Here is a 12,500-nt window from a genome sequence, read left to right on the forward strand (position 1 = left end):
TTTGTAGGGCACGTTGAAGAGAAAGCAAAAGTTGCTTGGTGGAATATCAAGAAAAGACCTTCGTCTTTACTATGTTTTCTTTCTGAGCGCTTTGTAATTTCTATTATATATTAAAAAAAAAATATATATATATATATATATATAATAATTATATATTATTAATTATATATATATATATATATATATATAATATATAGTTTCAATAATGTTTAGACTATTGACCAGCACAGCGCACTAATGGGTACGCTGTGGGTTTCTAATCTAGAAGTTATAGTTCATTTTAGAATTTTAGATATCGTTTAAATTGCAGTCCCCACTATGCCTCACTTAAAACAAACAAATTAACTATGTTAATATATATATATATATATATATATATATATATATATATATATATTCATAGTGCAATGCCTGAGTTAATGGAAATTTACAAATTCCAAAATTTTGGAATTCTCAAAATTATTTCCTTATGTGCAATCTACGCAAGTGGGAGTATACCCGTTTTAGAATAACCAAACTCGTTAACCAAGAAAAGGAATTGATATAACATGTACTCTGTTCATAAATCACTATAATTTCTAAAAGGGAAATCAGAAGATATACAATTACAGGGGCATCAGCTAGCTCCGGGGCACTGATATAAATCACAATAGCAAAGCAGAGTGCCACCACAATGCAAGCAATCTCTTGTCGTACAGAATTAGATATGGACATGAGAATAAGTATTACGAACTAAAATTAACAAAAGCACAATATCACTACGCAGTGGAGCACAGTAATTGAGCTTGGGAGTCATTGGCATATAGGGATATGATTCCCTGACATAGGCACTGGCAGAGTTGAGTGGATGGCACTTGATCTACAGGGGCAGGCACACAAAATGGCAGTCTACATGAAATACTGGTAATTGTACAAGCAAAAGTTATATGGGAAAGTGAAACCTTCTCAGGACATAGTTCTCACGGAAATTGACGCTGCTCTTCGACCTCAGCTCTTTCAGAATACCTTATACCAGGAAGCGGTCTAATGTTTGAAACATCTTCTTGACACTGAAGAGGCTAGTATGATCAAGAACAGTGTGGAGACTTTGCCAATAAGTCTGGTTGACGAAGGCCCCAGTCTTGGTTCGTGATTGTTGAAGAATTGATGCGTATCCTTCGGTGAAGACCTGCAAGGGACTTCTTTTTTCCACTGTTATCCCTACACTAAGGGGTTGGTTGCCTGATGCGCCTTTCCTTACAACATCAGGCTTGGTTTATTATATGGCAAAGGGGTTTTTACGACCGCATGCCCTTGCTGTCATCATCCACGTTATTGCGTGGGCCTCGCCATTTGACTAAAAAGTCCACCTCAAGGCAACAGTTTTCCACAGTTATTGGCGGGTGGGCCTAGCTTTTTACTAAAAAGTAAGATGCAAGGCAGCAGTTTCCACAGTTATTGGCGGGTTGGGCCTAGCCGTTTTACTAAAAACAAGACTGCAAGGCAGCGTTTCCACAGTTATTGGCGGGGTGGGGGCCTAGCCTTTTACTAAAAGTAAGACTGCCAAGGCAGCAGTTTCCACAGTTATTGGCGGGCCTAGCCTTTTACTAAAAAGTAAGTCTGCAAGGCAGCAGTTTACAGTTATTGGCGGTTGGGCCAGCCTTTTACTAAAAAGTAAGACGCAAGGCAGCAGTTTCCACAGTTATTGGCGGTGGGCCTAGCCTTTTACTAAAAAGTAAGTCTGCAAGGCAGCAGTTTCCACAGTTATTGGCGGTGGGCCTAGCCTTTTACTAAAAAGTAAGTCTGCAAGGCAGCAGTTTCCACAGTTATTGGCGGTGGGCCTAGCCTTTTACTAAAAAGTAAGACCGCAAGGCAGCAGTTTCCACAGTTATTGGCGGTGGGCCTAGCCTTTTAATTACAAAAAAGTAAGACCGCAAAGGCAGCAGTTTCAGTTATGCGGTGAGCCTCCCCGCCTTTTGGGCCTAGCCTTTTACTAAAAAGTAAAGACGCAAGGCAGCAGTTTCCACATATTGCAGTGGGCCTAGCCTTTTACTAAAAAGTTAAGATGCAAGCAGCGTTTCCACAGTTATTGGGCGGTGGGCCTAGCCTTTTACTAAAAATTAAGTAGGCTGGCAAGGCAGCAAGTTTCCAACAGTTTATTGGGCGGTGGGCCTAGCCTTTTTTACCTAAAAAGTAAGTCTGGTCAAGGCAGCAGTATCTCACATTATTGGCGGTGGGCCTAGCCTTTTACTAAAAATTAGACTTGCACGGCAGGCAGGTTTCCACCAGGGGCCTTATTGGCGGTGGCCTAGCCTTTTTACTAAAAAGTAAGACTGTCAGAAGGCAGCAGTTTCTTTCCACAGTTATTGGCGGTGGGCCTAGCCTTTTACTAAAAAGTAAGACTGCAAGGGCAGCAGTTTTCCACAGTTTATTTGCGGTGGGGCCTACCTTTTTACTAAAAAGTAAGTCCTTTTGAAGGCAGCAGTTTCCCAGTTAAAAATTGGGCGGTGGCCTAAGCCTTTTAACTAAAAACAAGTAAGTCGGCAAGGCAGCCAAGTTTTCCACAGGTTTATTTGGCGGTGGGCCTAGCCTTTTTTACATAAAAAGTGAACGTTCTGCAAAGGCAGCAGTTTCCCACAGTTTATTGGCGGTGGGGCCTAGCCTTTTACTAAACAAAAAGTAAGTCCTGCAAGGCAGCAGTTTTCCAAAACCAGTTATTGGCGGTGGCTAGCCTTTTACCTATACTAAAAAGTAAGACCGCAAGGCAGCAGTTTCCACAGTTATTGGCGGTGGGCCTAGCCTTTTACTAAAAAGTAAGACCGCAAGGCAGCAGTTTCCACAGTTTATTGGCGGTGAGCTAGCCTTTTGGGCCTAGTAAGAACCGCAAGGGCCGCCAGTTTCCACAGTTTAAAAATTGGCGTGAAGCCTAGCCTTTTGGGCCTAGCCTTTTAATTAAAAAAGTAAGAACCGCAAAGGCAGCAAGTTTCCACAGTTATTGGCAGTGGGCCCTAGCCTTTTACTAAAAAGTAAGACTGCAAGGCAGCAGTTTCCACAGTTATTGGCGGTGGGCCTAGCCTTTTACTAAAAAGTAAGAGCGCAAGGCAGCAGTTTCCACAGTTATTGGCGGTGAGCCTAGCCTTTACCTAAAAAGGGCTAGGCCCCACCGCCAATAACTGCAAGGCAGCAGTTTCCACAGTTATTGGCTGTGGGCCTAGCCTTCTACTAAAAAAGTAAAACTGCAAGGCAGCAGCTGTCCTTTTAGTCGCCTCTTACGACATGCAGGACCTACGGTAGTAGTATTCTTACACCCCTACAACAGGGTGGGAAGACCGGCAAGGGACGCCTTAACCAACGACCTGGTGCAGTCTACGCCCGTCATTCTGCCTAGCACTCATTCTTGTTTTCAGCTGTGTTTTCTCACTTCATTCCCATTCCTAGATTTCCATCTCCCTATGAGACTAGTGAGTAATTTGTGTGATATAACTATAACGTTGACAGAATCTTGCTACTCTAAAATAACGTTCAAGGTTGAAGTAGTTTTCATGTAATATCGAAGAATTAATCTCCTCGTTTCTGTCTATCTTCGCCTACATCTAAGAACGTTACCTTGTTTTTCATCGGCTTATTTCTCTCTCTACACCAGTTCCTCTCCGTCTCCATCTGCGTCTTTCACCGTCCATTCCAATTCACTCCTCCTTTTCCTCTTCATTCCCTCCGGTTGTCACAGGCGTTGATCTCCTTTTCCTCTCGTTTGTTTTCACTTCCCTTTATCGCCTCCTCCTCCTCTACTGAGGTCTTGTTTTTTTTTAATTGTTCCCGTACTGGATATACTCTTCCACGAAATTAATAAAATGAGTACCGGGCATTTTTTTCTTGAGCATGAGAATTATCCAGAGATTAATAGCAATATATTTATAATTATTTTACAAGACTTTTAACAATGTAATAGACATTCCATTTCTTGCCGTTTTCTTGTATTGAACAATATATTGAACAATACTGATGTGAGTTAATGCTCAATAATCTTAATCATAACAATTGATGCGACGTGTGCATATATATATATCATCTATATATATATATTATATATATATTATATATAGATGTATATATATATATATATATGTGTGTGTGGTGTGTGTGTGTGTGTGTGTGTGTGTATGTGTATATGAAGATTTTAGAATGACAACATAAGACGATAGTAAACATTTCATATCAGGGGTATTTGTATACTGGACAAAATTGCTCTAAATTACAGCTTATTTGTCTGGACAGTATTTATTGATACGATATGAATTCGAGCATTTGTCCATTACCGGTTTAATTTCCACATTCCTCCTTAATTCAGAAGACTTCTATGTTTTTTCAAAATTCATTTTCTTTACTGTTCGTTTGTTTGTCCCATTTTCCCAACAGAGCATAGCATTTAATTCTGAGCTTTCCGATCAGATTAAACATGAAATTGAAAATCAAGATTTGTAACTGACGATCTGACTATCCGTTCTTTCCAGAATGACTTTTATAACGACATAATAAATAAGAAATACTATAACACATATGTTTATGCCGTTTTACAAAGCATTATTCTTTATGCTCTTGCCGAACTGTCGTAAAGTATACCTAACTATAAGATATTTCGCCACTGGTTATGAGATACAAAACGAGTCATAATACTTCCTGGTATGATGACAGAACCTCAATGTCGAACTGTAATACATCATACGAAACAACGCGATATCGAGGAACAGAATTCTTCAAAAACATTTTTGAGATTTTATTCCACACTGAAGAACAGATCGGATGTCTTGACAGTTTTCGTGAAGAATATTCCATTTATCGAAGGTTGGTGTTTTTGTTCTCGTGGATTTGTTTTTCAAGTCGATTGAATAAAGCATAAAACGAACGGCTATCGGAAGGTAAAGACAGAGTCCCAAGAATTTAATGAATAAATCGTGTGTTTATGGGGAAAACAAAACAAAATTCCTTTTAGGAATGGTTTAATTAATCCTGATTAAAATAAAATATAAGTAAAATTTTGAATAAAGGGGCGGTACCAATTTTTTGCCACTTATGCCGATACAATGCATGCTATGTATAAATATATATATATATATATATTATTATAATATATATAATATATATATATATATATATATTATAAGATTCTGAATTGGTCGATGTCCTGTTGATTTCTTTAAATTTTTGAACGACTTTATACCAAGCATATCTTATGACATTTCAAAATACCATTAAGATGATTTGTTTCATTAGGTATTTGCCTGCAATGGATAATCTATAAATAGATCGTTATCAGTCACTTTTGATCACGTGATTATAATTACTTAGGCAGTAAAAGAAGTATTTTCTGAATAATTTGGAACAATTAGTTTCATACGTTGTATAAAGCCATTGATCATCATTCTTTATTCCCTCAAAAATATATGACACAAATAATGGTTATGTAAAACATTACCTTGAAAATACACGAGTGATCATATTATCGAGTCATTTAATGGGATAGCAAACATTCTTTTTAAAAAAAATTCAGTAAGCATTTCCCGTGTAACATGACTTGCGTTGCAAGCTAAAGATTGTTCGTTAGACGTTCATAAAGATTGCTCAGTTATGACTTTGAGAATGCTAGTGATTTTTTCTTTTTAGTTTTCTGTAAAATAAAACTATTTATATGGCTACTTATCTGTCCATCCGCACGTTTTCTTTCCGCCCTCAGATCTTAATAACTACTGAGGCTACATGGCTGCAAATTGATATGGTCATCCACTCTCCAATCATCAAACATTCCAAATTGCAGCCCTCTAGCCTTAGTAACTTTCATTTTGTTCAAGGTTAAAGTTAGCGGTGATCCTACGTCTGGCACCGCTATGGGTGCCAATATCACTAGCCACCACTGGGCTGTGGGTGAATGTTTCATTGGCCGAGGATGAGAGTTTTATGGGCCGTTGCTGAAAGTTTCATATAGCATAATTTTGTACAGGAAATGAGATTCTTCGGGGTATTTTTTACTTGTTTTCTTTTACAATTGTTTTCATTTTTCTTTTTGACGCAAAATGAACGCATTCTATAAATATCATTCATTTCTTGCTTGGAGAATTCAGAATTCGGAACGGTTTATGACTTGAATAATTGTTTTTGGTTGCTTTTTGCCTCAGTAACATTTGGTTGGTTTTTAGGAAGATTAAATCTCTTTTTTTGAGATTATTTTAATGAACACGGTTGGAATTCTATTAATTAGATTAGCCAATCTGCAGGAAGATATTGGACTCTACTTATGCTGTGTTTCTACTGTGTATTCTCGTAAACACATTCTATACGAGTGAGACCATATAAGCCCGAAGTGGAGTATAAATAAAACGGATGCTAAATTACCAGTCATTTCCAACTAAGTTACAAGCACACAAACGTTTTCATTAGCCCATTATTGTATATTTCCAGTCATAAACGTTCGTTTCCCTCTTACCCCACCCCCCACAAAAAAAAAAAAAATTATCGTGCTCATTTTCAACGTAGTGAATATTTCGCCCGCTGTTATCATTAATCGTTATAAATGCTTTCTCCTTTCCATTCTACCAAATACCCAGATGTGGAAAAATGTCCAGGGCAACTAGGTCGATAACTGGATGAAAAACGCCTCATTTCTTTCCCGACTGAACGGGACGATATTTGCTGCAGATGCGATGTTCATACGATACTACTTGGTTTGCAACAATACGATTTGCTATACGCCTCATGAACTAAAACGCTATAAGAACGTTACCCAGTTGCATTTCGTGAATGGATACCATAGAAGGCAGTGATTATTGAATTTTCTTTACTAGACTTCCTTTGAAATGGTTTGGTCAGAAAAACTTTGGAAAACAGTGATTACAAGAGAGAGAGAGAGAGAGAGAGAGAGAGAGAGAGAGAGAGAGAGAGAGAGAGAGAGAGAGATTCTACTCGAATATACAGAAATGTATGGAAAATTTACATTTCGAAATGATACCGTCCCGTTTCATTTCTCTTCGATATCTGTAATTATGAAATAATGTTGTAAAATATAATACGCTTTCATATAATGGTGTTTAACGTTATTTGAAGCAAATCAGCTTAGCTCCAGGTTTTCAAATACTAGTAGCCAAAATGTGTAAGTGAAGGTATTTTTTACATTTCTATATATTCTAGAATTATTGTTCAACGGGGAATTGAAAAAGAGTAGACTATATCCACTTAGTAACAGTCTTCTATAATTATTGGACGTTCCTTTCACATATTCACCCTAACGTGACTAGTACAGTGCCTCATACGTAAACAAGGAATGTTAGGAATGTGATGGAACTATTCCGAGATACAAAAGATAAATGATATAAGAGGAGTTTTCCATCTTCTTGTATTTTGTCTGAGGTATTTAATCTGCCTCTTTTCCTGGGGCTGGTCTGGTATCGTGTACAGTGGGAGTTTCATTTTCACATTTTCATACTGGATTAGGAATTTTTTTTTTTTTGTCCTGTCATGTTCGACTATTTCTCAGTTCCATTTGAAACAAAATGTGGAGCATAGAAAGAACTCTGATATAGAAAATTTGACGTCTTTTGAACAGGCCGTCGACGAATGTTAAGGACACTAGATCGAGACTATCAGGTCAATGAAAAAATAGTATCCATTGACTATATGAAAATATATATATATATTCTTAGGTAGCGTGGCTGTCTAATAAAGAATTGAAATCTAATGTGAGTACTGTAGTCCAGGCCCTAATGTACAGACCCATATGCATTTTTTTGTGCCCTAAATTTTTCAATTGCTGTGAGTAGTGTGACCCTTGACCTTTATTCCTAATTCGGTCAGACATCTGGCTAGTTGGGCATAACTCCAGGACAAACCCGTTTAAATATGACGTCTGTCTGTCATACGAAAAATTTACTTTTTTTTAGTTAATGGATATACACAAATAAATTTTATTACGTCTGTCTGTCCATACGAAAAATTTACTTTTTTTTTAGTTAATGGGTTATACACAAATAAATTTTATTACTATATAAGGGTTTTTGATGGATAGGAATCCATTTCCGACCTTACTTTTGAAGTTTGAGATGCCATTAACCCAGAAATCAAACGTATAGAATTATTTATATATTTACAGGGAAGTTTTATTAGCAGTGTCATGAGAAAATTCAGAGAACTATTCATGTGTTTATGAAGTTTTATATATATATATATATATATATATATATATATATATATATATATATATATATATATATATGATATAATATATATATATATATACATTATATATATATATATATACCTATATATATATATATATATATATATATATATATATACCTATATATATATATTCATATGAGAGCATTTGACATGTTCCTTCCTTTCCAGTTTGTTGGTGTTGACTGAAGAGAAGATACCAGATTGAAAATTATTTCAGAACCCTCAACCTCATTTGCAGGTGATAGCTGTCTAGTGATTGAAGGCATACAATTGTCAACCATCACAAAAGAATTTGATGTGAAGGAATGTATTCTATGTCAACACATCAACAACATAACAAAATCCTATGTCACTCAGTGACTCACGGACAAGAAAATATTAAACGTGCTACTTCTATCAGACAGGATGAGAAAGGGTGCAAAAAGCTCAAAATTGTGGCTGAGGGCCAATCTAACTCATTTGTGTATCACCTTTCAAAGTGCTATAAGTCATACACCAAGAAAAAAAACACTTGAATCAATTGCTAAATCACGAATACTAGAGACAACTAATCAGAAATCGCTGTATGAAGTAGCTGACCTCAACACTGAGGAATCTGAGAGTATATCGAAGTCGCTTCGTAGTCGCACACCTGCTAGAAGTAAGGCCAGTAGTAAAGTTCATCCTGACTTTTTGCCATGTGTGGTGTGTGGTTGTGCTAGATCAAGATTTAAGGGGAAAAAGGTCCAAGAAAAATTTCGTATTTGTGAAAAGCATAGGGCAGAAAGGCTCTTGCAGGCAGCACAGCATTTCCAAAATAAAGTGTTTAATAGGGTCTCGCATTTGTCATCTGCAGAGGCAGAGTTTGCAGCAGGCTTATTTTCTCACTAGCGCTGCATAAAAAATTACATCATAAAATATAAATGTTCACTCAGTCCATCTCCCTTTGCCGAGAAAATTACTGTGTCAGTTCAAAAGCAATCTTTTTTTTTATAGGCATTAGATCATATTGATCCCCTTCATGAGAAAGGATATGGGTTTACGTTAAAGAAGGGGAGCCATATCACACTACAAAACAGGGATGTAAAGCAACTGCTCATGGACCACTATGGTAATAAAATAAAGTTTGCACAGATACCTCAGCGCAATGCTTCTGAGTTGGTGTATTCATCAGCTATTCGTCCTGGCAAGCTAGCAACCAAGATCAAGAACTAGAATATCCTTCATGATGCAGGCTACATATTGAGAGGGATTTTACAAAAGGTTAACTTTAGTCTTGGGGATAAGTTTGTGATGATGAAGAACTGAAAAACTCTTGGGACGCTACAACAATGCTAGATGGTTTGATGACATTCTTTTCAGCGTTATTTAGTATTCCAAAAGGTAGCATGTTTGATGTCCATCCAATTGTGATACCTGATGATCAGGAAAACTTGGTAGGCCACTATGTCTTTCATTATTGAAGGTTCATGTGCTCACCGGTGATGACTCCATGAGCCGAATTGGTATCAAACATGCAGTATTAGCAAGCAGTCCTACCCAACTACCGGCGAACTGGGCAGAGACTGATGTATTGTCTAATGAGGATCTGCATATGGCTGAAAGATTCCTATTACGAGCATGGGCAGGGGCAAGATCAAAGACTGCAGCATCAACTTTTGATAAACTACGTCATGAGATCTATATGTCACCAGCATTTAAAGGACTGGAAATGCTGTCTCCAACATCAAGTACTATTCATGGGCACTTATACCGTGGGTTTTTTGTGGTACGGAATGCACTAACACTCATCTCAAGCACAACCACTGAATGTGAACCAGGAAAGTTCGGGTTGGAAAGACAAAGCGGCCATCTCTTACCGATGAAATTCCTAAGGACACTTCCAGATGACAAGGTAGTTAGTTACCTGCCCGTGCACTAGCAAATGTGAACAAAACGTTGCCGTTACCAAAGCTGCCAGTTTTTCCTGTGTGACATCCTGCCAGAAAGACAGTAGTGACTGTAAAAACAGTGAGGCATGTGCATCTGATGATGGCAACAATTTATAACGATCTGTCTTTATACTAAGACAGGTACTGCTTGATTATACCTAATTTGCTATTGATTGAAACAGAAATGAATCACAATTTTCTTTTCACCATGATATGTCGCTTAATAACTTTCCTTTGGAGTTCAATTAACCTTGTATTGTAATTTGTAAATAAGTGTGTGGATATTATATTAATCATTGCGTGAAGTGTTTCTTGTAGTACATATTGCTACAAAGGCAGTAGTGATTGTAAAAGCAATGAGGCATGTACATCTGATGATGACAATGATTAATAATGAGCTGTCTTTATCCTAATACAGATATTGAATCGATTTTACCTAATTTGCTACTGATTGAAACCAAAATAAGTTACAATTTTCTTTGCAACATGATATGTCACGTAAAAAGGTTTCATTTGGAGTTCAGTTAGCCTTGTATTGTAATTTGTAAAAATGTTTGTGGATATTATATTACACATTGCATGAAATGTCTTCGTCACTCCAAATATAATGCATTTCTATTGATTAAACTCATGAATAAGTCTATCCATACACACAAATCACACCCTAAAAGGATCAATGCTTATACATGAAGACTTTTAGAATGGGTTAACGAAATTGCGTTGGCCAGTAGTTACTACCTTCGGTTTGTGGGTTAATGACATCTGAAAGTAAAATTAAGGTCAGAAATGGATTCCTCACCACTGAAAATCCCCATGTAGAAGCATAATTTACTTCTATAGCCCATTAAATAAAAAAGTTACTTTTTTTTAGTATGACCAGCAGAAGCCACATTTAAAGGGCTTCTCCTGGAGTTATGCCCAACTAGCCAGATGTCTGACTGAATGAGGAATAAAGGTTGGTTAAGGGCCATACTACTCACAGCAATTGAAAAATTTAGGGCACAAAAAAAAAGCATACGGGTCTGTACATTAGGGCCTGGACTACTGAGGGTCTGGTGTCTTCTTTGAAGTAAACCTGGATACTGATTTGATGCATTTTTGGGACGAACAAACATTCTTCTCTGCAACATTTCTACATATTTTAAGAGAATTCTAATGCGGATTGATTTTATAACATTCCGGAAACCTACGCAAGTATTAAGAGGGCAACTCAAGCATTTGTTTGTTTGATGTTGTGTAAATACATATATATATATATAATATATATATATATATATATATATATATATATATATATATATATATATATATATATATAGATGAGCGTGTGTGTGGTGTGTGTGTGTGTAATATATATATATATATATATATATATATATATATATATATATATATATATATATATATATATATATATATATATATATATATATATATAAATATATATATATATATATATATATATATATATATATATATATATATATATATATATATATATATATATATTAGAACCTACTAATCATTTGTACCAGCTAAATATGGAATATATATATGAAATTGTAATAGCCACAATGCCCACTTAACTTCTCAAATTCTTTGCTCTTTTTTGGATACGCTTGTCATTACAAAGCCTTGAGATCTTCAAAGGCTTTGTAATGACTTCAAAGAAATCGAAGAAATCATGATGTCCGGTAGCGGGAAACGAACCCGCGATGCCATAATCACGACGAGGTTGGAGCTCAAGGCTTTGTAGTGACAAGCATATCCAAAAAAAGAGCAAAGAATTCGAGAAGTCAAAAAGGCATTGTGGCTAATATAATTTCACATGTAACTGGTAAAAATGACCAGTAGATTCTACATACATATATATTTACATGCGGGATACGTTCTTAGAGACTTCGTGTGTATTGTAATCCTGTAAATAGATCATAATTACGCTGTGAGAATCTGTCTCCCAGTTGTCAGGCCAAGATAGTACTGACTCAACTACAAAGGTCATAAAAGAAGTTGGAACCTACTATGGTTCCACAGACAGTGCAAACACGTTTTTTGGCAATAACTGCTACAAACACTCGTATCAGTACGAGATTTTGCTATAGTGTATTACATCCAGTGCCGTAATTTATAAGAGTATCATGAATCGCTAATTGTAAAGAATAAAGACACTTGTCCCTGTACAAAGAGCAAAAACTCGATTAGCCAGAAATGGATACGAATACAACAGCAAAGAGCTCCGCCTACTCTCTCCCCCTACCTCCACCGCCAACCCCCTCCATCTACCTTCCCTCACTTCCCTTTTCTCTCTCTCTGAAAGTTGCATCAGTTTTAAACTTATTTTTTGTATTTTTTTCTATGTATGTATAGGTATGTATGTATGTATCT

The sequence above is a fragment of the Macrobrachium nipponense genome, chromosome 8 (genome assembly GCF_015104395.2).
Source record: "Macrobrachium nipponense isolate FS-2020 chromosome 8, ASM1510439v2, whole genome shotgun sequence".
Lineage (NCBI taxonomy): Eukaryota > Metazoa > Arthropoda > Malacostraca > Decapoda > Palaemonidae > Macrobrachium > Macrobrachium nipponense.